Consider the following 27,251-nt stretch of genomic DNA (forward strand, 5'->3'; position numbering starts at 1 on the left):
CTGTGAGTTCCAGCGCTACAAGATAAGAAGAGCTGTGCTGGATCAGGCCAAAGGTCCATCTAGCCCAGAATCCTGTTCTCACAGCAGCCAACCAGATGCCTGAAGGAAACCCGGAGTTGGATAGAGCATGGGGCTGATAATGCCAAGGTTGCAGGTTCGGTTCCTGCATGGGACAGCTGCATATTCTGGCATTGCAGGGGGTTGGACTATTTTGTTGTTGTTGTTTTAAAGAAGAATACTTTATTTAGAATTCAACAACAACAAAGGAAAAGACCGCAGTAATTGTTACATCAATTCATAACAATTAACCGATTTTAACAATATAAAAATAATAGAAAAATTACACAACATCACTTTGAACTTACTGAAGTTTTCATACTGCACTTTTATCTCTTTCTTAACAAATCAAAAAGAGGAAGACCAAGAAAGGAGGCACAAAAAAGAAAAGAGAAAAGGAAAGGGGAAAAGAGGGGGGAAAGAAAAAAAAGAAAAAAAGAAAAAAAGAAAAAACACACAAAATAAACACATTTGACTTCCGATTAAACTCATTGTATTATTATTTCTACTATTTTTTTCACACACAGTTCCAAATTATTGTATTACTTTCTGTGTTTTCGTCAGATATCAAAAAATATATATTTAACAAAATAAATAAATAGCAGTGGGTTGGACTAGATGAACCTCAGGGTCCCTCCCAACTCCACAATTCTATGAAAGTCAGTAAGTTAGACCAAAAAAGAGAGTTAATTGTAGAAAAATGAGCATGGAAAGTTACAAACTTGTATTTCAGCAGAGGTGCAGCATCTCTCCCCCTTTCTCTATATATAAAACTTTACCAACCCAATTGATCAAAGATTATATGTCCCATTTCAAGGCAGGTGAATGGGTAATAAATAGCGAGGCGAAGAGGGGGGGGGGAAACAGCAAGGCGCAGCATTTTATTAAATGGAACCATTTGCAGCCAGTGTGTCAGCAAAGTTCCATTTCATCTACATTTTCCCTTGCTGAAAGCACAGGGCGGCGGAGCCTTTGCTCAGTGACTTATGACTGAGAGTTAAATCTAAAACCAGCTTTAAGCAGCCAGCAGCTTTGATTGCAGCCAAGAGCAATTATCAGAGATGCCCTCCACCAGAGAACCTGACCTGCACCCAGGGCCAGTGATGAGAATGATCTAAAGGACGGTTCCAGCCATTAACTTTGCATCTATCCTTCTGAACCACGAATGCAGCAAGAGGAGAGATCTGTGGGAGATTTAATTGCCACACTTTACATGAACTCTTGACAGGAAGCTATCCGGCCACTGAGACACCAGGAACATCTCTGGTGCAAGCTGTAATGAAACAAATCATGTCCCCACAGGGGCGTCTGGGTCTGAAGAGGCAAGGAGAACATGGACGCATGCCTACAGGAGGGTATCAGTGAACAGGAACTGCTCTACAAGATCTGGAACTCCAAGTTACCAACCCAGGGGCAAGAGGTGTGGGCAGAACAGCAGCTGTGGATTGGGATAGCCTGACCTTTGTTGCCCAAGCTCTAGGGACCTCCCATCTGGACTACTCCAATGCACTCTACATGGGGCTTCCCTTGAAGACAATACAGCTTGAGCAGAATGTGGCCACTGTTAGAATTCCTGCTCCGTGATTGCAGTCATGGGATTGTTGTCTTTCACATGACGTTATATGTTTTGACTTCACAGAGTGGGAAATGACTGAGACAGGATGTTTATGTTACTGTGTTCCGTGAAGTGATAGTATTGTCCTTTGTTCTTACCATCTTCTCCCTTTGCCAAACTTTACACTCTGTCCAGCTCAGCTCCATAAGCAGCACTGGAGATGGAGGGGGAGGGGGGAGAAGGGGGAAGAAGGCTTAGGGTCCTCATATTTACGGAACCGCCTCTCCTGGTATGTCCCGCAGAGGACCTTAAGGTCCATGAATAACCATAGTTTAGAAGTCCCGGGCCCTAAGGAAGTCAGACTATCCTCCACCAGGGCCAGGGCCTTCTCAGTGATGGCTCCGACCTGGTGGAATGCTCTGTCCCATGAGACTAGGGCCCTTCAGGGTTTAACCTCCTTCCGTCGGGTCTGTATGACAGAGCTATTCCACTTGGCCTTTAATTTGAACTCAGCCTGATCTTTCCCCCCCTTCTCTTCCCTCCCCCTCCCCTTTTATGAAGATTACCTGCTCTGAGACCCCACAGCTAAATCTCCCCTGGCCTCCTCGCTGGCCCAAGTAGGACTAATTCAGCCAGCTATCCCTGGGGATTACCTAATGCTTATTAAATGGATTTCCCCTAAATTGATTTCTGAACTTTGAATTTTATTGTTATTCATGTTTTTGTACTGTATTTTATGCTGCTTTTACAATTAAGTGTTTTACATTTGTTGTTAGCCGCCCTGAGCCCAGTTTATGAACCGGGAAGGGCAGGGTATAAATAATAAAAATATTATTATTAAATAATAATTTATTATTCATACCCCGTCCATCTGGGCAGCTCCTAACAGAATATTAAAAACAGAATAAAATATCAAACATTAAAAACTTCCCAAAACAGGGCTGCCTTCAGATGTCTTCTAAAAGTCAGGTAGTTGTTTATTTCCTTGACATCTGGTGGGAGGGCATTCCACAGGGCGGGTGCCACCACCGAGAAGGCCCTCTGCCTGGTTCCCTGTAACTTGGCTTCTCGCAGTGAGGGAACAGCCAGAAGGCCCTCGGTGCTGGACCTCAGTGTCAGGGCTGAAGGAAGGAAGGAAGGAAGGAACTGTGCATTTCACAGGGCAAGTGAAGAGTCTTGTACCTTGGATAACGGGAATCGGCAAAGTATTCTGGCACTGGGAGAAAGGGGGAGGCAGCGGCACAGGGAGAAGAGTGGGAGAAGCTAAGCAGGGAATGCCAAGGTGGGAGGGAGAAGCTGTGAGATGTAAGGTCAGAGATGTAGGCTGAGTCTGAGTCACTACAGTTAACGTAAATGGCTCGAACTATCAGCTCTGGCATACCAAATGCCGTCTCAACGCAACAGCAAAAAACTCAGGAGTTGTAATGTGGCATTCTGTGTCGGCCCATCGGCTGGGAGAAATGTCAATTTAATTAGAGGAGGACGCTCACGGGAAACAGGACAAGGTCTGCAAAAGAAAGCATCGTGCACGTTCCGTTTTGGACTCTCCATGTTTCTGAGGATAGCATCAAGTCTCTTGCCAGAGGCTGGGCACCAGCCATTCAGAGAACCTAAGAGCATAAAGCCTTTAAAGTCCTATATGGCTTAGGACCCTCATACCTACGGGACCGCGTCTCCTGGTATGTCCCACAGAGGAACTTATGGTCTTCAAATAAAAACATCCTGAAGGTCCCAGGCCACAGAGAGGTTAGGCTGGCCTCAACTAGAGCCAGGGCTTTTTCGGCTGTGGCTCCAATCTCTGTCACAAGAGACTAAGGCCCTGCGGGACTTGACATCTTTCCACAGGGCCTGCAAGACAGAGCTGTTCCACCAAGCCTTTGGTCAGGGTGCAGTCTGACTCCCTCCTTTGGCAATCTTCACAGAACTTTAGCCTAATGGTTGCCATCAATTTGATTTTAATTAATTTTTACAATGAAATGTTTTTAGAATGTTGCACTATTTTATTGTTGTTAGCAGCCCTGAGCCCAGCTTCGGCTGAGGAAGGCGGAATATAAATAATAATAATAATAATAATAATAATAATAATAATAATAATAATAATAATAAAATGAACCTGCTGGAACAGGTCAGTAGCCCATTGAATCCAGCACCCTCTTCTCACAGTGGCTCGCCTGTGGGAAACCTGTAAGCAGGATTCGACCACAACCCCTCTTGCAGTTTCCAGCAACTGGCATTCAGGATCACTGCTGCTTCCCAACCATGGAGTTAGAACAAGCCATCGCAACTAGTAGCCATCAATAGCCCTCTCCTCCATGAATTTGTCTAATCCTCTTTTAAAACTATGTAGGTGGATGGCCATCATTTCCTCATGTGGGAGGGAGTTCCATAGATTATCTAAGTGTACTTCCTTCTACGTGCCCTGAATCTTCCAACATTTCCTTTTATTTGATGTCCACAAGTTTTAGTGTTCAAAATTCGCTAGGCGCAGAACTACCGACGAAAGAAGAATTGAGGACGAAATTGATGGACTGTGCAGAATTAGATAAATTAACAGGAAGGATTTGAAACCTACGGGACCAGAGATTCTTAGAAGACGGGAGTAAATATATGAATTATTTGAAAAGTAATAGTAATGAACAGATTACACTAGTAGGATTGCAAGAAGTTTTGTAAGGAGGACTATTTGAAATATTACAAGTAAGACTATGAGGAGAATTATTAGTTAATGATAACTAAGAGTAATAGAGAAATTAAGAAATGCAGAGTAAGTGATGAAGAATGGAAAATCATCAGAGGTGTTGACGGAAGTCAAAAATATTGTATAAGATAAGAAATTATGTAATGTGAATGTTGGAGACGATATGTTAAAAAACTAATAAAAAATATTATTTTAAAAAAATTCGCCAGGTGCGTTTTGCTACTGGCACGGGTCCAATTGCAACCATGTGGAGATTTCTGGCACCAGGCTGGCAACCACAGTTTAAAAACATTTGACTTAGTCCCTAGTTAATACCTTTTCCTTTTCCATTTCCATTGTGTAGGTTCCTCCTTCTTGCATAGTGAATTGTTGTAAGAGCAAGCTACTGTCAAGCAATGTAGCTGAGATAATAGAATCATAGAATTGTAGCGTTGGAAGGGACTCCGAGGGTCCTCTATTCCAACCCCCTGGCAAACAGGCAGTCCGTTGTGGGGACTGTAACCTAGGTTTAAGGTACCATTTGGCGCCTAGCTTATATATCTGAGTTTCAAACACCGCTTATGAGAGACAAAAGCTTTTCTCTAGCCAGCTGAGGAAGCCAGTGAAAATGAGACAGTGCAGTCACACAGCTGAGCATCCTTCCTGCAAAATGAATTCCCAGGTAAGTTGCAAAGTAGAACACCCACTTCCGACAGCAAGGTAAAGGTAAAGGATCCTTGGACAGTTAAGTCCCATCAAAGGCGACTATGGAGTTGTGCCACTCATCTCGCTTTCAGGCCAAGGATGCCGGCATTTGTCCACAGATAGTTTTCCAGGTCATGTGGCCAGCAGGACTAAACCGCTTCTGCCGCAATGGAACACCGTGCCGAAAACCAGAAAGCATGAAAACGCTGATAACCTTCCCGCCGCAGCGGCACCTATTTATCTACTTCCACTGGTATGCTTTCAAACTGCTAGGTTGGCAGGAGCTGGGACAGAAGAAGAAGAAGAAGAAGAAGAAGAGGACGAGGAGTAGGAGGAGTTTGGATTTGAAATCCTGTTTTATCACTACCCTAAGGAGTCTCAAAGCGGCTCACAAACTCTTTTCCCTTCCTCCCCCACAACAAACACTCTGTGAGGTGAGTGAGGCTGAGAGACTTCAAAGAAGTGTGACTAGCCCAAGGTCACCCAGCAGCTGCATGTGGAGGAGCGGAGACACGAACCCGGTTCACCAGATTACGAGTCCACCGCTCTTAACCACTACACCACACAGAGCAATGAGAGCTCAACCCATCGTGCGGATTTGAACCGCTGACCTTCTGGTCAGCAAACCCCAGTGGTTTAGACCATTGCACTAACCGCACAACCCAATGGGAAACATCTCCAGGCTAAAGACCCACAGGACTGCGTGCAACCTTCTAGCAAGCTATCCAGGTTGAAACCAAGACATATGAGGAACTGTTGAAAGAGCTTGGTATGTTTAGCCTGGGGAAAAAGGAGACGGAGAAGGAGATACGATAGCCATCTTCAAACACCTGAAGGGGTGAAGTGGGAGATGGAGCAAGCCTGTTTTCTCCTGCTCCAGAGTGTAGGATGCAAACCAATGGATTCAAGTTACAAAAAAAGGAGATTCAGTGAGAATTGTTAGACCACGGAACAGTCTCCTTCAGGAGGTTGTTGACTCTCCTACACTGAAGGTTTTTAAGCAGAAGCTGATTGGCAGGGGGGTTGGACTGGATGACCCTCGGGTTCCCTTCCAACTCTATGAATTCCCACCATTCCTATTACTGGCTGTGCTGGGCAGTGCTAATGGGAATTATAGTCCAAAACATCTGGAGGGCAGCACAATGGAGAAGGCTGGTACAAGTCATGGTTTGGAGGACTCAGACACTGAGAAGAACCTGAAGGTACAGGGATGGAATTTAGCAAGGCAGCTCCTGTCTTCCTGGTTGTGCGGGGTGTCTTGGTCTCTGGCTTTGAACAGGCACAGATATCTTGAAGGCCTAAGCACCTCTCAGCTTATATCAAGGGCTTGCAGTAAGGCTCCAAACAGCTGTATCTGAGCATCTCCCATATGTCACAATTTTAGCCTCCCTCTCGATGTGGCTCAGAGCCTAGCCGTGACTTCAGTATTTGCTTCTGTATTTTATGCCTCTGGCTGAAGCACTTTATTTTGGTTAGATCGTGTCACAGGAGAAAAGCAAGCAGCATTTTAATTCCTTGCAGGATCAATTCTTATTGTTTAAGTATTGAGCGGCATTGTGAGCCGAGAGAATATTATCTAGTAGTTTAGACCAAAGTTTCTATTTCAGGCCCGAGGAAGAGCAAAATTGGGTGTGTTTTACAAGGCCTAATGAAACTTTTATGGCTCCGAACAAAACAAAAAGGCACCAGTCTTCTTCCAGCATTTGTATGAATTAGGTTTCAGACGCTCTGCAACTGTGGGTAAGCACTGCAGGGGGGCATTCATATCTGGGGAATTTTGCAGCCGAAGAGAAATATATCGAGCTGGTTTCTTCACACAAAGCTCTTCCCTTTGTAAAAAGGCCAGTCTACAGTTTGTGCTGCCATGCATGCTCACACATATACAGTGGAACCTCGAGTTGCGGATGTAACCCATCCCAGACGCAAGTCCGCAACTCAAAGCGTTCGCACCCAGAACCGCTGCGTCTGTGCATGTGTGTGGCGTGATCTAGCGTTTCTGCGCATGCGCGAGCAGCAAAACCCAGAAGTAACCGTTCTGGTACTTCCGGGTTGCTGAGGGAAGCAACTTGAAAAGACGTAACCTGAAGAGGACGCAACGTGAGGTATGACTGTATAGGTATGCACAGCCAAGCAGTATGGAATTTTTAATTTATTTGATAAAAGTTATACACCGCTTGATTGCAAAGAAAACACAAAAGCCTCACAAGCGGTTTACAAAAATATAAAACAATAAAGCCAAGGAAAATCTGCAACTGTGCTTTAAAACATACAAAAGATTAAAATACCGAATCAAATTAAAATTCACACCAGCATTTCTAAACGCCTGGGTAAAGGTAAAGGTAAAGGTAAAGGGACCCCTGAACATTACGTCCAGTCGTGGCCAACTCTGGGGTTGCGGCACTCATCTCACTTTATTGGCCGAGGGAGCTGGAGTACAGCTTCTGGGTCATGTGGCCAGCATGACTAAGCTGCTTCTGGAGAACCAGAGCAGCGCATGGAAATGCTGTTTACCTTCCCGCCGGAGCGGTACCTATTTATCTACTTGCACTTTGATGTGCTTTTGAACTGCTAGGTTGGCAGGAGCAGGGACTGAGCAACGGGAGCTCACCCCGTCATGGGGATTCGAACCGCCGACCAAAACAAGAAAGCCTTTAGCAAGCAGCAAACGGAATACCATGAACAGACTTCAGACCTGTTGGATCTACTTTGATTTTTTAACTGTAACTCCAGGATCAACCAACCAGAGCTTGGTGCTAATATATATACATGGTGGGAACTCCTATGCTGAGATTGTAGCTTACCACATACATAAGAGCATTAGTTCATAAATACCCATAAAAACACAATTTTAAAAACCAATAAGACATCAGCAGGTACCGATAGGTTAAAAAGACATATTCATGGTGCAAAGGCAAGTCTGAACAGTACAAATGACAGAAGGCGTCAGAAAGAGGCAGGGAAAGTGCCTGCTGAACCTCTAGTGACAGGCAGTTCCACAGGGCAGGGCCTGTCACACTAAAGGCTCAGTCCCTAGCGAAGACCAATCGAACCTCAGGGGTGTGAGGAGCCACCAGAAGTGCCCCTTTGGGTTACTGGAGACTGAGATCCGTCACAAAACTACAGGGTTTCTTCGGAAAAGCGAAGACATCTGCCCAGTAGATATCCCCGATCTGTGTTGCCTCCCCAGTTTGTCAACAGCCTTACCCAGACCTCTGCACCAAAGAACTTCCCACCAGACCTAGACTGAGCTGTTCCGTAAGTTCCCAATGCTTCAATATATAGATATTTATCTCCAACTGATGCAACCTACAATGTCACCGGCTCTCCTGAAATCCAGAAATAGACATGTTGCTATGGAGCATGTCAAAGACCAAGCGCAAAGTAGTATTTTCACAAAGTAGAGGGGAAAGTCTCTCAAAGACGTAGGCTGATTTTCAGCTCAACCTGCCGAGAACCTCAGCACACATTCAAAAAACTAAGTGTTCTAGCCCTCGGTACTGTGAGGAGAGATTTTCAGGGCCATGGACAAGACCTCCTTTGGTGAGGTTCCCCATGACTACAACATCCTTGTAGGACATGTTATTTGCTTTTCGGTCAGAAGAAGGATGTGTTTGGGCTTTTAACGTGGGTGAAATGTTCTGAATTCATTTTGTTTGAAATTGTATCCTAATGTACCTGTTTATTCTTGTGAAGTGCATCCAGCAGACTTTGTGGCTGAATGTCGGCATATAACAGACCCTCCAAGTGTTCCTATTTTCCAGGAACAGTCCCAGATTTACAGAAGGATGTCTATGTTTTCTTTGGTATATTGTTTCAGAAAGTGTGCATTACTCTTAAGTGTGAACTGCATAACCTCCAAGGGCCCCCATTTTTTCAGGGACAGTCCCAGAAATTATAGAAGCCGTCCCGGTTTCTGATTTGATCCTGGAATGTCCTGCTTTTCCTAAGGATGTCCCTATTTTCATCTGAGAAATGTTGAAGGGTATGGAGTTATGTGATCCCCAAGCCAAAGGAGATAAGTAACTCTGCAACCCTTAGGAGACATCTGTGTAAGGACGTTTTTGGATGCTTAATGTCTTGTTATGTTTTTCTATATGTTGGGAGTTGCCCAGAGTAGCTGGGGCAACTCAGTCAGGTGGGCTGAGTATAAATTATAATAATATAATATAATATAATATAATATAATATAATATAATATAATATAATATAATATAATATAATAATATATTATTATTATTATTATGGAACAGGACATCCCTAGTTTCACTGGAGAAATGCTGGAAGGTTTGCATATAAATACAGTGGACCCTCGAGTTATGTACCGCTCTGGATGCGTAACATTCGGGTTGCGAACACGGCAAACCCAGAAGTGTATACGTGCAGGTTTTGCCGTGCATGCATGTGCAGAAGCACTCTGAACACCACACATGTATGCAGTATCACTCTATCATGCCACGTGCGTGCGCAGAACCAGCGCCTCCAATTACGGACTTTTCAGGTTAGGTATGGACCCCCGGAATAAATTTAATTCGTATCTGGAGGGTCCACTGTAAAAAGTAACAATAACAACTTGAAGTTGTATATGGCATGCAGAACAAATTGGTTTGTCATATTTTTAACCCTGTATTTCTCGTGGGGGGGGGAGAGAAAACGAAAACAAAGGCAGCAGATATGCACACTGGATAGCTGTGAAAAATCACACACACCCATGAGAACTACACAGCAATCTGATAAAACCACCATAGAGGAATCAAAAGTGAAACCACTATACGTACAACAGAGACTCAGTGAAAGGCATTCCTATTTCTGCACACAACCGCAAGTGCCTTTCTTGTGGCTAAGCACTGCAAAACAGGAAGCCACACACAATGCACTCAGGCGGTTTGAGAAACCCTGACATCAGCTGCACTCCACATTCTTGTGAAAAAGCACTGAAAGCCCGGTCTGTCTAGCTCTCCCACCAAATGTACCTCTGAAAGTGGGGGGGGGAGACAAAAGCACCCCAACACCTCAGTGGCAAACCAAGCTGCCCTTTAAAGAGATGGTGACATGAGGCATGCCTGTTAAGCTTTCTCCAAGAAACTTGGGCTAATGGTCTAGCAAACCCCTAAGCCAGGACATTACCACTGCCAGTATCCCTACAACAAGCCTGCGAGGTAGGCAAACTGTGTTAGATAGATAGATAGATAGATAGATAGATAGATAGATAGATAAAACTTTATTCGCATTGGCCAATGGCCATAACAACAGTAAAACACTATATACAAAAAAGGAAATTTGGTATAAGAGCACAATTTAAAGTCCTGAATCAGCAGTCAGTTAGTGGCCCTTGTTCTGATTGTCCCTGCTATGAACCTAGCAACCTTTGCTATTTTCTGCTCATTTTGATCTGGTAGGCAAATTGTGAGTGCCAGGGCTGGCCGATAAATGGCTTTCAACATTGCAATAGATCACCAGCTAAACATCGCAATACACCGATACATCACGATTCTGAAATAAGGATTGAACTACGTGGAGGACTTGGCTGGCTTCACGGTTTTCCCACATCGTGATTTTTGCCGGTGCCTGGTCTTGCGATTCACTGGCTCCTGAGGGAGGCAGGTGAGAGCTGAGCTGGCAGGGGCTGCAGGAATCAAGAGACACATTGGCTGGTTTCTGTTGGATAAAAGCACCAATGCAAAAGCCAGCTGCAGGTGGCTGGAATGCAAAACAGGATGTTGTTGTCTGGAACTGTACTGTTAGGGAAAGGGGGCAGTCCATTCTCTGTACTGAGCACCGGATGTTAGCTCAGAGTGTCATCTGACCTGTACTGGAAGTACAGGGGTGGAGTGGTGACTCTACGGCTGGAGTCTGGAGAGTGCAGTCACGTTTCTATGTACTGCTGAAACGACAGGAATAAAGACATGTAAATAGACTCCTGTCTGTCTCTTTTCCCCTCCCTGGGGGAATGCAGGGAGGAGGGAGGATGGTGTGTTCTTCTCACGTCTGAGGAGGATTGCCGATTTATGACCTTGCCTGTATCCTGCCGGGAGACGCAGACGGGAAGGCCAACAAGTATCTCAGTCGGTTGCCCGGGGGAGGCCAGTTACCTCTGACTGAGAGCTGAGATACTGACAGTTTCATGGTTTTTCCTGTGAAAATTGTAATTTTTGCATAGCACACACACATACAACACCCCCCCTCCCCACCATTGGGCACTCTTAAGCACTATAAAGGAACCTAAACTACTAAAAACCACCCAAATGAACATATTTGCCAATTCTAGAGAAGGGGTAGGAACCGGTGGCTCTCCAGATGCCATTGGGCTTCAATTCCCATAATTCCTAGCAGGGAACCTCCATGCTGGCAGGGGCTGATGGGAGCTGGAATCTAACCAATTCCCCACCCACAAGTGCAACCAAATAACAGAACCCAGGATGCAGCTTGCAAGGAGCTAGGCTATAGTGATCAGAACAGCCTTGATTCTCTGTACCTGGCAACATCACACAAGAAGCAGACTTGGCCCCCAATCCAATCGTGTCTGGGTGAACCCCTGTACCTCTCCCTTATGAATGAATTGCTGCTGTGAGAACAAGTTAGGGTGCATTTGTTGTGAACCGGTTTACGCGGGGCAGAAAATTCCCCAATGCTTAATTTGTCCATAGAAAGTTTGCTGCTTTCGAAAGTTCAAATATGGTTGAAATCCAATCGCCAATACTGCATCGGGAAACTGGACAAGGGTTTTAGCTTTATTTACTGCATGCCAGTAAAATAATTGCACCCATTTAGATTGCTCTCGAAGGCATCCAAAAAAAAAATCAGATGCAAACCAAAACATTTCTGATGCAGTTTACCCGAGGCACAGAGTAGAGGGGGAAATTTCCAATTCAAAATTTTCCAGAAAACCCACATCACTGATTTCTACCCAGGCAGTTTGCATCACTAAGGAAGAAGGATGATTAAAACTGATTGAAAGCAAGTTTTCCCACTATTATCTCATATTATCTCCAAGTAATGATGCATACTAACCGCTTCATCTAACAACAAAACCTATTAATTTACAACTAAATAGAGTGTTTACACGATACTTCTTCCCAATGTTCATAAACACTGCATTTTTCTCTTCCACCTTTGCTCTCCTTTCATAAATCGCTTCCACAGTCCACCTGCTTTGCTCCAAGCAATGCGCAGAAACATGAAATGGCTAAGAATCCAGAGCTTTGTCACACACCAGGGCACCATGGAAAGGGAATGAGGGTTCTTCTTTTCCTTCCTGCAACTGTGTACAGACTCTACATCCCACAGATACCAATGTGTAAAGGAGAGATTTATTCTCTAAAAGGACCCCAGAAGAAAAACACAGCCCTGCCCGGTAGGACAGCCACCACCCCAGCAAACCACCAAATCCTCAGTCAGGGAGAAATTGGGGTTCTTTTTCTGGACGACCTCCAGTTTCACAAAGGCAAGAGTCAGATAGTTCACTCACTGCCTTGTTGAGTCCCAAGCCCATGCATTACTCAGCAGAAGGTAACCAAGCAGCCAGGTACCGGATTCAGAACCAAAAGATTGCTGCAAAAAGCCGCGCATGGTATAAATACAGATACAGAGATACCTTGGTTCTTGAACTTAATCTGTTCCGGGAGTCCGTTCGACTCCTGAAACCATTTGAAAACCAAGGCGCAGCTTCTGATTGGCTGCAGGAGTTTCCTGCACCCAAGCGGAAGAAGCATCGGGACGTCCGGCTTCCGAAAAATGTTCGCAAACTGGAACACATACTTCTGGGTTTGTGGCGTTTGGGAGCCGATTTGTTTGACAACTAAGCCGCTCGAGAGCGAAGGTACCACTGTAGATGCAAGTTGTATCCAGGCCTGTGTGGGTGCTTCATCTCACAATTCTTTCTCTGTTTGAGCCATTAGAACTTTGATTTTATTTTTTAGAATAAGGTAGATACCATTCTGTTTCTGGAAGATGAAAAGGAAATGTCTTTATTTGCTTAGAGAGAGCAAAGGGTAACTACCCAGCTCTGAGAACTGAGTGAACAGTAGACAGAGCCTGGGAATTCAGAGACTATGAGGTCATCCAGGCAAACACCATGAACCATACCTCCTGTGCAGAAAAGGCATTACAAGTGGAACAGGAATATTATACAAGCTTCCCGGCAGGTGAGTCGCTGCTACTTACCGGAAGAAGGGAGGAGGAGATAGCAGAGGGGGTCAGCTTAGTGCAAACTCACTGGCAGGGGCACCAGGTTGGCTCTGCCACCGTGTTTCCACCGTGCCAACCTCCCACTGCTTCACCATTCCTGGAAAGCAACAACCACCCAGTTGCTCCACACCATCCAAAGAGCAGCTTCTGCCCTTGTACTGAGCCCATGCTAGCAATTTCGTCTATGACGCCATCTCTCCTCTTTATAGTGCTTGACCTCCAAAAAGTAAGTCACGCTCGCATGCATCTTTCATCCAACACAGAAAAGCCGCCTTTCAATTCAGTGCCTTTGACTGAAGGCCACTGATTCAGCTTTAAGAGATAATAAGTGGACGTTTGTGTATTTAATTTTCACCACACTATGTAAAATGGGGGAAGGGTGGGGGTCAGGAGAAAGCCACTTGGGGGGTTATTTTTGCAATGGTATTTCAATATCATTTTTACACAGCCCTGAAGGAATACCAGCACTGCTCTTGCAGGAAGAATAAATACTGCCTTTAACTCTTGCTCCTGGTATGGTGAGATACACTCAGATAAGTTCTCTTTCGTGCACTCACTGCCCAGCAAATCAGAAAGTTCTTTTTTCATTAGAATCATAGAATCATAGAATCATAGAGTTGGAAGAGACCACAAGGGCCATCGAGTCCAACCCCCTGCCAAGCAGGAAACACCATCAGAGCACTCCTGACATATGGTTGTCAAGCCTCTGCTTAAAGACCTCCAAAGGAGGAGACTCCACCACACTCCTTGGCAGCAAATTCCACTGTCGAACAGCTCTTACTGTCAGGAAGTTCTTCCTAATGTTTAGGTGTAATCTTCTCTCTTGTAATTTGGATCCATTGCTCCGTGCCCGCTTCTCTGGAGCAGCAGAAAACAACCTTTCTCCCTCCTCTATGTGACATCCTTTGATATATTTGAACATGGCTATCAAATTAAGTTGATCATTATTGTATTTGAAATACTTGTTGTTCAAAGCACTTCACAGATGTTGCCTCAGCAGCCCTGACAAGCTCCCTGTAGGGGAAGTCCCCACATTGCAGATGGAGAAACCGAAGTTGAGACAATTATAGGGTCTCGTAGCATGCAACCGTCTTGTGGATGAGCTTGAATGCAAACTATACGGAAGTGTTCTAAATGCAGTTAATTTCTATACTGCTTTTCAGCCCAGAGCAATTCATAACTCACATGAGAACCAGCTATGTTGTGGCACTTCAATGGCCCCAAATGGTGGTGATCCTAACATTATGCATTGAGTTTGAAGTTTTACCTTCCTATCCAGTTTGTGGAAATGGAGGGTGCAAAGCAAGAAATACAAGCCAAGCCACTTCTGCTATTAGCACCAATGCATAATGCAGTCAAGGACTTTAAAGGATCCTCCGGACAACCTATTTACTTAGCATTCATCCTTGGAAAGCTGAAACTGAGGGTAGATCATATCTGGTTTTTCTTCTGTTCAGATCTGCTAGCAAGGAGGTTATATGTCAGCAAGCATTCATCCTGGTTTGCTCGCGGGTCACTTACGCAACTGCCCAAATGGTCCAATTCCACACATTTTACCCTGCATTTCTCAGTCACTTTCCTAACTGCAAACAAAAACAAAAACCTGTTTCTTTTCGAAAGTGGACTTGTTGTGATAAGGAAGGGATCACTTTGTGAGCACAGTGGTGTCCTTGGGGTCTTCCCCTGGGGCCCACAAAACCTGAGTCCCCTCCGCCCACTCACTGTCCCCTTGGCCCTTGGCCACAAGGTGCTCGCTGCCGTTTTCTCCCTGAAGAAATAGAGAGAGAGATGAAGAAGGAAGTTGGATGAGTGACTTTCTCTCCCACTTCCTCTTTCAGCTCTATGTACTTTTCAAGGCTCAGATTATGGTAATTTGGAGGGGCTACATGCCATGGCTCAAAAAAAGAGAAAATCTTTATGTGCTCCTGGGCCCCCAAAGTGTGAAAACAGCTGCAGGAGAGGGGCAGTGAGTAACATTATGGGATGTTTGGCAGTGCCAAAGGCATGCATAGGCAAGCTCGGCCCTCCAGATGTTTTGGGACTACAACTCCCATAATCCCTAGCTAACAGGATCAGTGGTCAGGGATGATGGGAATTGTAGTCCCAAAACATCTGGAGGGCCGAGCTTGCCTATGCCTGGCCAAAGGTGTCAGTGCTCCTCTGGGAAAGTTGAAGCCTAGACATTTGATCACACTCACTTAATCCTCACCGATTTGTAGCTGACAAACCTCAGTGGCTAGGACATCTAGGACGAAGGTGCATCCATTCAAACTCCCTTGTTGTTTTTGCTACTGCCAGGAGGTGGAATGTTACTAACAAGATGTGTGTTATTTGCATGCCGCTACATTTGTTATGTGTTGCGGCTTTATTGCTGTTATTATGAATTTGTTCTTGCGATGTGTTTAGTAGTGTTTAGAGTGTCAGACTAGGACCTGGGTGAGACCGTGGTTCAAATCCCCACTCAGCCATGAAACTCGGGGTCATGGAGTTTGAGCCCCACGTTAGGTGAAAGATTCCTATACAGTAGTACCTCAGGTTAGAGACGTTTCAGGTTACAGACTCCGCTAACCCAGAAATAATACCTCGGGTTAAGAAATTTGCTTCAGGATGAGAACAGTGTGATAGGAATTTTATGGTCTTAGATATATAGTAATGTTCATAACTGTACATACATAGATCAGCACAGGAAAGCCAACCTGGAACCATTTTGATTCCTAAACTGACCAAATCCTTTCTCTGCAAGGTTAAAAATGGAAAAGCCTCCCCATTGTCTCTTCCTTCACAAATCCTTTCTTAATCTCTGTTTGAATAAGGTGTGAGCCTGTGACCTGGCCCAGGAAATAAGTATTTTACCACTACAAAAGAATGGCCAGGCTCCCTAGGAAATCCAATCAAGTAACCTGCTAGACAGGAGATAAACTGTGACAGGAGAAAAACAACATTTAAATTTCTGTGATGTAGGTGGGATGGATCTGAGGGGTGGTCTTAGGTTACACCCCTTCTGTGATGTATGCATAATGTTTCTGGGGGTGGTCTTGATCTAGAGGATGGGAATTTCAAAGGTCTTTATAAGGCTTTGCACGCCATTGTTCTGGGTCCTCTTCCTCTCCTGCGTGTGAGGGGAGTACCCTGTTGCAACAGATCAATAAAGATCAAGCTTACTAGCTGCTTTGCTTCTCAATATTCTCTGGTTGGCCTCTGTTATTTTCTCCTACCAATAGGGAACCTATGTAAGGACTCTATATGGGCTCTTGGATACCCCATAAGGGAAAAGGGCATATTTTTATTTACAACAACAGAAATTGTGCAGCAGCGGGAGCCCCCATTAGCTAAAGTGGTACCTCAGGTTAAGAACAGTTTCAGGTTAAGAACGGACCTCCAGAACGAATTAAGTTCTTAACCCGAGGTACCACTGTATTGCACAGGTTGGAGTAAATGACCCAGGTAGTCCCTTCTAACTCTACGAGAGGCGAAGAAAACTCTGACCCTAAACCTCCACTGCCTTGTGGGATATCTTCAGGAGAAGAAAAGTCTAAGTGGGAAACCCTACACTAATAATAATAATAATAATAATAATAATAATTTATTATTTATACCCCGCCCATCTGGCTGGGCCTCCCCAGCCACTCTGGGCGGCTTCCATAAAAACCAAAAATACAATAAAATATCACACGTTAAAAACTTCCCTGAACAGGGCTGCCTTAAGATGTCTCCTGAATGTCAGGTAGTTGTTTATCGCCTTGACATCTGCTGGAAGGGTGTTCCACAGGGCGGGCGCCACTACCGAGAAGGCCCTCTGCCTGGTTCCCTGTAGCTTTGCTTCTCGCAGTGAGGGAACCGCCAGAAGGCCCTCGGCGCTGGACCTCAGCGTCCGGGCAGACTGATGGGGGTGGAGACGCTCCTTCAGGTATACTGGACCGAGGCCGTTTAGGGCTTTAAAGGTCAGCACCAACACTTTGAATTGTGCTCGGAAACGTACTGGGAGCCAATGCAGGTCTTTCAAGACCGGTGTTATATGGTCTCGGCGGCCGCTCCCAGTCACCAGTCTAGCTGCCGCATTCTGGATTAGTTGTAGTTTCCGAGTCACCTTCAAAGGTAGCCCCACGTAGAGTGCATTGCAGTAGTCCAAGCGGGAGATAACCAGAGCATGCACCACTCTGGCGAGACAGTCCGCAGGCAGATAGGGTCTCAGCCTACGTACCAGATGGAGCTGGTAAACAGCTGCCCTGGACACAGATTTGACCTGTGCCTCCATGGACAGCTGTGAGTCCAAAATGACTCCCAGGCTGCGCACCTGGTCCTTCAGGGGCACAGTTACCCCATTCAGGACCAGGGAATCCTCCACACCTGCCCGCCTCCTGTCCCCCAAAAACAGTACTTCTGTCTTGTCAGGATTCAACCTCAATCTGTTAGCCGCCATCCATCCTCCAACCGCCTCCAGACACTCACACAGGACCTTCACCGCCTTCACTGGTTCTGATTTAAAAGAGAGGTAGAGCTGGGTATCATCCGCATACTGATGAACACCCAGCCCAAACCTCCTGATGATCTCTCCCAGCGGCCGCATGTAGATGTTGAAAAGCATGGGGGAGAGGACAGAACCCTGAGGCACCCCACAAGTGAGAGCCCAGGGGTCTGAACACTCATCCCCCACCACCACTTTCTGAACACGGCCTAGGAGGAAGGAGCGGAACCACTGTATAACAGTGCCCCCAGCTCCCAGCCCCCCAAGACGGTCCAGAAGGATGCTATGGTCGATGGTATCGAACGCCGCTGAGAGATCCAGCAGAACTAGGAAACAGCTCTCACCTTTGTCCCTAGCCCGCCGGAGATCATCAACCAGTGCGACCAAGGCAGTTTCAGTCCCATGATGAGGCCTGAATCCCGACTGGAAGGGATCCAAATGGTCCGCTTCTTCCAGGCGTGCCTGGAGTTGTTCGGCAACCGCTCGCTCAATCACCTTGCCCAAGAATGGAAGATTTGAGACTGGGCGATAATTGGCCATCGTGGCCGCATCTAAAGATGGTTTTTTAAGAAGCGGTTTAATAACCGCCTCTTTCAGCGGGTCTGGGAAGGCTCCCTCACGGAGGGAAGCATTCACCACCCCACGAAGCCCATCGCCCAGTCCTTCCCGGCTAGCTTTTATAAGCCAGGATGGGCAAGGATCCAGGAGACAGGTGGTTGGTTTCACTCGTCCAAGCAGCCTGTCCACATCCTCGGAGGTAACAGATTGGAATTGATCCCACTCAACTTGACTAGACAGAACTCTTGCACTCTCCCGCCCCGGCCCTGCTCCCACGGTGGAGTCTACTTCTTCCCGAATCTGAGCGATTTTATCTGCAAAGAACTTTGCGAAATCATTGCAGGAGAACATGTGGCCCGTACTGGGCCCCGATGTTGCAGGTGGTTCCGCTAAATTGTGAACCACCTGAAAAAGTCTCCTGCTGCTGTTTTCTGCAGATGCAATAGAGGCGGTGAAGAAATTCTTCTTCGCCGTCGCTATCGCCACTTGGTAGGCTCGACGTTGAGCTCTAACCTGTGTCCGGTCAGATTCGGAATGAGTTATCCGCCACCGGCGCTCTAGCCGTCTCAACGATTGTTTCATTGCCCTCAGATCCGTGGAAAACCACGGGGCTGTCCGGGCTCCATGCAATCGGAGAGGGCGCTTCGGAGCCAAACAGTCAATAGCCCTGGTTAACTCCACATTCCAGCGGGCCACCAGGGAATCAGCTGAAAGGCCATCAACATGGGATAAAGCATCCCCTACCACTCTCTGGAAACCATTTGGATCCATTAAGTGGCGGGGGCGGACCATCCGAATTGGTCCCACCTCCCTGCAGAGGGGATGGGTCGCAGAGAAGTCCAGTTGCACCAGGAAGTGATCTGACCATGGCACTTCTTTCGTTTCGCTTTTACTTAGTGTCAGATCACCAACATCCATAGAGGTAAACACCAGGTCCAAGGCATGTCCACGGCTATGGGTTGGGCCAGACTTATTCAGGGACAGCCCCATGGAGGCCATGCTTTCCACGAAGTCCCGAGCGGCCCCTTGTAAGGTCGTGTCGGCATGGATGTTAAAATCCCCCAGGACGACCAAGCTAGGTGTCTCCAGGAGAACATCCGCCACGACCTGAAGCAGCTCGGGCAGGGAATCCTTGGCGCAGCGGGGAGGTCGGTACACCAAAAGGAATCCTGTACTGCCCCTATTGCCCAACTTCCAGAACATGCACTCAGAAAACTGGGTCTTCCCAATAGGACGCCTGGTGCAAACTAATGACTTCCTAAAAATCACTGCAACCCCCCCTCCCCGCCCACATGACCTGGGTTGCTGTGCGTAAGAGAAACCTGGTGGACAAGCAGTGGCAAGGACAGGCCCATCTGCTTCATCCAGCCAAGTCTCTGTTACACATGCCAGGTCAGATCCTCCATCCATGATCAAGTCATGGATGGCAGTGGTCTTATGAATCATTGACCTGGCATTGCACAGCAGCACCTTCAGGTCATGTGGGTATCCCTTGCTGATTCTAGTATCCATCCGGACAGGACCAGACCCGGAGGCAGGGATAGTCCTCAGACAACGACTAAACCTGCCTCCTCTGTAATGACATGGTCTGGTCTTAGCGTAACTCCTCCTCCTACCCGTGATCACTGAGATCGGTTGTCCCAGTGCATCCCCCCCTGTGGAACATGCCCCAGCCATTTTGTGGGCTGGGGCCCACTCCCCGGCAGCCCTGACCCCTCCCCCTAAAAACAAAATAACACCTTAAACAAACAAACAAAACCAATAAAACAATACAAACAAAAAATGTAAAAATTACAAAAACATCAAAATAAAAAAAATAATAATTCCCCAAGCCCAACCAAACATCCCTCCCACCCCCACCCCCCACATACAAAAAACCCAAAGAAAATTTTTTAAAAACATTTTAAAAACACTCTGTGCCTCTCCGGCAGTAACAACTGTCCTAGTGAGGCCTGTCAGGCCCCGCCCCGGGCCAGGTGGTAAGTGGCAGGAAGGAGCAGGACCCTCAGGCACTCACTCAGGGGACTCCTCCTGGGCAGCAGGCAGCAAGCAGCACACAGTCCTTATGAGGCTTCAGGCCCCGCCCCAGGCCAGATGGTAAGTGGCAAGAGCAGGGCCCTCAAGCACTCACTCAGGGGAGTCCTCCTGGGCAGCAGGCCGCAAGCAGCACACAGTCCTTGTGAGGTTTCAGGCCCCGCCCCAGGCCAGATGGTAAGTGGCAAGAGCAGGGCCCTCAAGCACTCACTCAGGGGAGTCCTCCTGGGCAGCAAGCCGCAAGCAGCACGCAGTCCTTATGAGGCCCCAGGCCCCGCCCCAGGCCAGATGGTAAGTGGCAAGAGCAGGGCCCTCCAGCACTCACTCAGGGGAGTCCTCCTGGGCAGCAGGCAGCAAGCAGCACACAGTCCTTGTGAGGCCCCAGGCCCCGCCCCAAGCCAGATGGTAAGTGGCAAGAGCAGGGCCCTCCAGCACTCACTCAGGGGAGTCCTCCTGGGCAGCAGGCAGCAAGCAGCACGCAGTCCTTATGAGGCCCCAGGCCCCGCCCCAGGCCAGATGGTAAGTGGCAAGAGCAGGGCCCACAAGCACTCACTCAGGGGAGTCCTCCTGGGCAGCAAGCCGCAAGCAGCACGCAGTCCTTATGAGGCCCCAGGCCCCGCCCCAGGCCAGATGGTAAGTGGCAAGAGCAGGGCCCTCCAGCACCTAAGACAGTTGGATGGCGCCTTGTATGCCTCCTCCTGCAGCCAAGATGATGCCAAATGTCTGGTTCTGCTTTCCTTTGGACCACATCAGTGAGGCTGTGTGTGTGTGTGTGTGTGTGTGTGTGTGTTGTCATCTGAGAGGTCCAGGACCTTCAGACACACCGCCCAGGCTTGCGCCCCACTAAAATTGCTGCTAACACAGTGGTTTGACTTCACCCCCGGAGGCACACTCTATTGTCTATACAAGATCTCAAAGTAGCTGTTTTACTACAAAGGAATTTCAGAAAAAGACTGGAAAGAGAAGCTGCTGAATTGCAACTCATTACCAAACTCAAAACCATGGAGAGACCTGGTCTGAACAGAGACATTGGATACTTATCTCATTATACATGACTAAGCCATCTTTCACCTTCTCACCCCTTGCCTTTTCCTGTAAGACCTATTGCAGTCATTAAGAGTCGTCAACAGGCTCACCTCAGCTATCTGCCAATCTCCCATTCCCACCACCCTTCTGAGTAATACCCCTCCCCACCTTCTCACTATATAGAAGGATCTGGCAACTTCTGTTTCAGTGTATCTGAAGAAGTGTGCATGCACACGAAAGCTCATACCAAGAACTAACTTAGTTGGTCTTTAAGGTGCTACTGGAAGGATTTTTTTTTTATTTTGTCTATTGACAGACAGGTGCCAACACTGATTCTATGGTTAGGTGCCCACTGGCCTCATTCATCAGGCCTCTTCTTATGTTTTCATGGTCAACACAGTTTCATGGACTGCATCTGTCGAGATTGGATGTGTCTACAGTGTCATCACAGTGTATTTCAAGCGGAGCACCAGTCTCTCCCTCCGATCATTACATATTGTGTCCCAGAACATCTCTCAAACCAAGCAGCGGCTATAGGGGAAATGAAAGCCAAGGCAGATTACAGGCCAAAGACAATGCATTACTGTATTTTAATATTTGGCTGGAAGTCGCCCAGAGTGGCTGGGGAAGCCCAGCCAGATGGGCGGGGTATAAATAATAAATCATCATCGTTGTTGTTGTTGTTACAATGCTCAGCTCTACTCAAGATATGCTCAGAGGGTCTCCTGGGAGACAAGAGAATACTCTTCTCCACGAAAGTAAGTTGTTCAACGCATGATTCTAGGGCACGGGGAAGTATCTCTGCACATGCTCAGAAACACTAGGCCAAAACCGGTCCAGGACTTTGAAGAAGAGGCAGCAGCCCTCTTACACTGAATGCAAGAATTGACAGGTCCGCAGAGAAAGCAAAAATGCAACTATCTGTGAACATACACAACACAAACCCGGATACAGTAGCAAGATGCAATCTCCCTAGGAGCTCCTCAAAGTATCCGTAACAAAAACAACACTAACTTTGCTACATTAGCAAAAGAAGAGGAAGCAAAAGAGGAGCAAATTGTTGCATGCAAACTGAGACGCCGAGCCCTCCTCTCTGGTAGCACAGGGTTGGTGGGGGAGCTTTGGCCCCTGACAGAATCCAACCATACACACATTCAATTGAGCCCCACATCTCTCCCCAGCCTGCTGCAGCCCCACTGAAGAGACCAGCCCGGTCCTCCGGCCCCTGCCAAAGTGGCCCCCTTTTTTGCATTCACATGTGCAAATGTTCCAGGATCCGCCCGCCTCCCCGCCTTGCAAGGCTCCTTATTCTTCTTCTTCTATGGCCCTCGCCATCATCATCCCCCTCCTTGCTAGGTGGGTAGGGGGGGGGCCGGGCCATGACTCTCCTTATTCTTCTTCTTCTATGGCCCTCGCCATCATCATCCCCCTCCTTGCTAGGTGGGTAGGGGGGGGCCCGGGCCATGACTCATGCAAAAACGCCCCATGGAAATTGGGGCACCATTGCGCGCGCAGCTCCTCACCTGCCCACAACGCGTGTGCGTAACGGGGTTGTCAGCGGCAGCAGCCTGGGCTTGGGAGGACGAGAGCAGAGGGGGCTCCGCACTGCGCTTGCGTAGCGAGGAGGGAGGAAACAGAATGGCCTCCCCCCTGCTCAGCTGCGCGATGTCTCATTGGCTCGCAGCTCCCTGCGTCGGAGAAAGAGAGGAGGGGCCGGACTACAAATCCCAGCAAGCACGGCGCGGAGGCGGAGCGAATGAATAGCAGCGAGGGGGAGCTGCCTGGCCCCGCCTCTGGAGAAGCTGGGAGGTTCATTCATAAAAAAAGGAGAGTTGGGCAACTGCGAACTGCGGGATAGTTTGTTACGAGGCAGCTGTCCAGCGGCGGATTTATGGAGGCAGTGAGAGATTTTACTTTCTTGGGCTCCATTATCTCTGCAGATGGGGAAAGCAGCAACGAAATTAAAAGACGCCTGCTCCTTGCGAGAAAAGCAATGACCAACATAGACAGCATCTTAAAAAGCAGAGACATCACCTTGCCAACAAAGGTCCGTATAGTTAAAGCCATGGTTTTCCCAGTAGTGATGTATGGAAGTGAGAGCTGGACCATCAAGAAGGCTGATTGCCGAAGAATGGATGCTTTTGAATTCTGGTGCTGGAGGAAACTCTTGAGAGTCCCATGGACTGCAAGAAGATCAAACCTCTCCATTCTGAAGGAAATCAGCCCTGAGTGCTCACTGGAAGGACAGATCCTGAAGCTGAGGCTCCAAGACTTTGGCCACCTGATGAGAAGAGAAGACTCCCTGGAAAAGACCCTGATGTTGGGAAAGATGGAGGGCACAATGAGAAGGGACGACAGAGGATGAGATGGTTGGACACTGTTCTCGAAGATACCAGCATGAGTTTGACCAAACTGTGGGAGGCAGTGGAAAACAGGAGTGCCTGACATGCTCTGGTCCATGGGGTCACGAAGAGTCGGACACAACTAAATGACTAAACAACAACAACAGCATAAGCTAAACAAGCTATAGCTTAGGGCCTCACTTTCTTGGGGGCCCCCAAAAAATGTAAAGGGGGAAAAACTGGATGTACATTTCCAAAATAGAAGATAAAAAACAAAATAAAACCTACTTATAGCAACAGTGTTTTGTGTTGTGGAGGCTCCTATGATTTAAGTAAGTCTGCTAGCCTGCTACCTAAAATATCACTGGTTTGCTACTATTATTTCATGTTATAACAAGTTTTTAGAGACTAGATTGTGTGCCTTTGTCAACTGTGTTTCTAAAGGAACTTTTGTTATTGCCAAATGCCAATGTGTTTGCATTATTAAGTTCATAGCTGTCAACGTTTCCCCCTTTTTAAGGGAAATTCCCTTATTCCGAATAGGATTCCTCGCAAGAAAAGGGAAAAGTTGACAGCTATGATTAAGTTTGTTATGAATAAAAAAATCATTTTAAGTTAGAGCTTAATAATCATTTCACTATTATTATTATTATTATTATTATTATTATTATTATTATTCTACTTCTTAATTGTATTTCTGTTCAACAATTACTTTGATAAAATACATATTTTGTTACTTGCAAATGGCTTGAGATACCTATGAGGTCCATAAATAACCATATAGCATATATTCAACACAAAAACCAGCGACAATTTGTTGTTGACAAAGGACAGCTGGACATATAAAGGGCCCCATTACCTACAGTAGCTTAGGGCCTCATCAAACCTAAATCCGGCCCTGCTGCTGTCCAAAGTGAGTCAGGCACCCCAGGTTTTCAAAACTTGGTAACCTCACTTGGTAAACTTAGTATCTGAAGAAATGTGCATGCACACGAAAGCTTATACCCAGAACAAACTTTGGTGGTTTCTAAGGTGCTACTGGAATTTTTTAATTTTTTAAATTTCTTTTGACTGCATCAATCCAACACGGCTACCTACCTAAATCTTGGTAACCTCACGTAAGTCTTTCTTTCTTTCTTTTCTAAATAATTTTTATTTAGGATTTTCAATTTTACACATTTTTTAAAAAATTACAAGCATTTTAACATGTCAAAACTCGACTTCCTTCCCCCTCTTTCTGCAGTTTATTGATTTTTTAAATATATTTTCTGCATGCTCCAAATTAACTTAATCATTTATCCATCTACTTTAAATGTATCCTCTTGTGAAACTGCAGGTTGTTGCAATAATCCTGCCAATGTTCTTACCTGTTTACGGTTTGTTTGTAAATATTCAATCATTTCATATTTTTCCAGTAGGTTTCACTACTTCTGCGTATTCTGTAAGTTTTTGTATCCATTCTTCTTCCGTCGAGACTACTTCTTCTTTTCATTTATGGGCAAGTAACATTCTTGCCGCTGCAGTAGCATACATGAATAAATTTCTATATATTTTGGGTAGTTCTGTCCCTAGAATTTCTATTTTTCTATTTAAGTTACATTGTAGTCCAAAGGCTATTCATCAGGAAATAAGGATTTGTTTTAAGTTTTTCATGTGTGCTAAAACTCAGTCTGGTGTGTGTGTGTGTGTGTGTGTGTGTGTGTGTGTGTTAACCTCATCAGTTAACAAACATGGATACATATGCTATAATGTTATTGTTTTAGTTAAATAAATTGTTTAAATCGTTATTAAGGAAATGGTTGTTTTTCTCCTTCTGATAAAGTACAGCAGAAAAGTTGCCCAAATATAAACAATTTCATAATTATCTTTCTATGTATTTCGAATAGGATAACCAAATCAGTAATTTTTGATATAACTGCAAGAACGACTCTGAAAATTTATTATTCCAAAAATGAAAACTTCATCTGGTTGTAAATATTAAGATTATACCAGCAAGAATGAGTCTTTCTGTAAAAAAAAATATATGATTTAAATCAAGTGTTACTGACTAGTGAGGGACGCAGGTGGCGCTGTGGGTTAAACCACAGAGCCTAGGACTTGCTGATCAGAAGGTCGGCGGTTCAAATCCCCGTGACAGGGTGAGCTCCCGTTACTCAGTCCCTGCTCCTGCCAACCTAGCAGTTCGAAAGTATGTCAAAGTGCAAGTAGATAAATAGGTAACACTCTGGCGGGAAGGTAAACGGCGTTTCCGTGCACTGCTCTGATTCGCCAGAAGCAGCTCAGTCCTGCTGGCCACATGACCTGGAAGCTGTACGCCGGCTCCCTTGGCCAATAAAGTGAGATGAGCGCAGCAACCCCAGAGTCGTCTGCGAGTGGACCTAATGGTCAGGGGTCCCTTTACCTTTATCTTTATTGACTAGTGATTTAAATCATGATTTAAATGGATTTGATTTAAATCAAATCCACCCTGATCCTCTGTTCTCTGTTTCTTCCACCGCCCCTATGGCTGGCTTGTTTTCCCATCCCAGTTTATGTGGGGCCCAGCCAGCTGAGCCCAATGGATCTTAACCCGGCATAAGCCCTGGAAAAGGGAGCATGGTGATTGGTGAGGACCAGAGAGGGGAGACGTAGGCTGGTTCTGAAGCCTGTTTTCCTCATTCATGTGACCTGGCAACCCAGCAAAAGTCAAGCCAGCAGAAAGGTTGTTGTAACTCAAACGCTCTTGCAAGAGGGGTGCTTTCCATCTGCCAGCCTTAGACTGTCTCAGCCAGCAGTAGCCCCGATGCTCAGTGAAGTTTGAATCTGGTGCAAATTTATTCATGCTTATCTTGTGTATAGGATTGCTCCCTTAGACTAGCAGCCTTGGGGAGGTGGGTGTTCCGAAATCAAGAGAGGAATGTGTGTGTGTGTTTTATGAAACGTCTAAATAAAACATTAAAAAAATAAAAAAGTGTGGGAGAGGGCCTTAAAACAGAGCAATTTTGATCATTGCCATGGAATACTGATTGAGGCGTGGACTGAGAAAAATGAAAGGGGTGGTGGTGAAATTGAGGTACAGGGCGGTTATTTATTTAATATATACCACCTTCATCCGAGGATCACATGACAGTTCGCGATACAAATCTGATTTGAATCTGTCCTGCAACCTTTGTTGCAACTCTGTGCTGCAACTTTTTGTTGCAGTTCTGACTCAGCACAGGCTGTTATTCTATCTATCTCTAATCTGGTTGTGCTGGTAATTAACATTTCGCTCACTAAGACATGAGAAGTGATAATCAAGTTTATTAAAATATCGGTAGCATTGTTACAAATTGCATGCCTTCCTTAAATCTTAATTGCTGTCTATATTTATGTGCCAGGTGTGGAGGGGGGAGGGAGAAAAGCAGCAACAAACGAGGATTTTAATTGTGTCATTATCCTCAATTTGCAGAAGATTATTCGGCTTTTTAGTGGAGCTGGGATACCTATTCTTTACTACAGCAAAATAAAGAATAGCTGTCATTGTCAGATTCCTGCAGGAGAGCTCTTGAAGCTTGCAAAACTTACCCCAGCATAGATTCCACTGGCTTGTAAAGACTGCATGTCCAGGCATTTTAATTAGCACTTGGAAGTCTTCCTGCACTTCAGTTAACCTTCAAAACTTTTCTT

At 46.2% G+C, this 27,251-nt stretch overlaps 1 protein-coding gene across 1 annotated transcript in view; it reads right to left on the minus strand.

The window, feature by feature from the left end:
• Positions 1-22,904, minus strand: part of TSNARE1 (t-SNARE domain containing 1) — a 409,645-nt gene extending 386,741 nt beyond the window's left edge. The window contains exon 1 of the mRNA XM_082235920.1: positions 22,785-22,904. The gene's annotated coding sequence lies outside the window, so the exon portion shown is untranslated. The remainder of the gene's footprint in view (positions 1-22,784) is intronic.
• Positions 22,905-27,251: the final 4,347 nt, after the last annotated feature.

Source organism: Podarcis vaucheri (assembly GCF_965113315.1).
Source record: "Podarcis vaucheri genome assembly, chromosome: 8".
NCBI lineage: Eukaryota > Metazoa > Chordata > Lepidosauria > Squamata > Lacertidae > Podarcis > Podarcis vaucheri.